The 1,016-nt window shown below is 32.4% G+C and overlaps 1 protein-coding gene across 1 annotated transcript in view; it reads right to left on the reverse strand.

Annotated features, from left to right (window-relative positions):
- Window positions 1-1,016, reverse strand: part of LOC107710479 (glucosamine-6-phosphate isomerase 2-like) — a 25,236-nt gene that overhangs the window by 19,119 nt on the left and 5,101 nt on the right. The window lies entirely within an intron of this gene.

A 1,016-nucleotide genomic window follows, 5' to 3' on the forward strand; every position in this document is an offset into this window, starting at 1 on the left:
TTTGAGACTTTAGTCTTTGCAACTTTACAGATCTTCTTTATTCACCAAGAGCTTGTAACACTCCAAAGAGAAAGGAAAAATTGAAATCGCATCATATGACCCCCTTAAGTTCACCAAGGCTGCATTTTTTTTATGAAAAATACAGCAAAACATTAATGTTGTGAAATATTTAGTGCTGTCAAATCGATTGATTGCATCCAAAATAAAAGTTTGTTTACATAATATTTGTGTGTTTGCTGTGTATATTTATATGTATATATAAATACACACACAAACATGTATACATTTAAGAAATATTTACATGTGTATATATATGTTTATATTTATATATGATTTATATTATATTTAAATATAAATGTATATTTCATATATTTCTTAAATACATAAATGTATGTGTTTGTATTTATATATACATATAAATATACACAGTACACACACATATATTATGTAAACACAAACTTTTATTTTGGATGCGATTAATCGATTTGACAGCACTAGAAATATTTTAACAATTTTCTATTGTTTAAGTTTTCTATTTGAATGTATTTTAAAATGTAATTTATTCCTCAGTTAAAAGTATGAGACAACAACAAACAAACATACCATTAAGAGCCGTGCTTGCACAGGTTCTGCGCAATCCTCTTCACTAATATCCTCTGCGTCTCAATCGGGCTCAAATTGATAAGCAATATAGACGACGCCATTGTTTACAATACAACACATGCCGCTGAGCTGAGGGGCGTGACGATTAGACGCACACTAGAGGCGGTTGAGCCAATCACAACACACTGGACTAGCTAACCAATCAGAGTCCATCGCGTATTTCTGAGGGAGGGGCTTCATAAAAGCAGCAAATGATCAGCGCGTTACTCAGAGAAGGGACAGAGCGGTGAAGAATAAAGGTAAATTATGTGAAAAATAATGCGTTTTTAAAAAAAAACGAAGCATGAACACGTTAGATTGCACCCCATAAACACAATCAAGCCTAGAACAAAACCAGTCAACCACCCCTTTAA

The sequence above is a fragment of the Sinocyclocheilus rhinocerous genome, unplaced genomic scaffold (assembly GCF_001515625.1).
Source record: "Sinocyclocheilus rhinocerous isolate Xijiao unplaced genomic scaffold, SAMN03320098_v1.1 scaffold297, whole genome shotgun sequence".
Taxonomy (NCBI): domain Eukaryota; kingdom Metazoa; phylum Chordata; class Actinopteri; order Cypriniformes; family Cyprinidae; genus Sinocyclocheilus; species Sinocyclocheilus rhinocerous.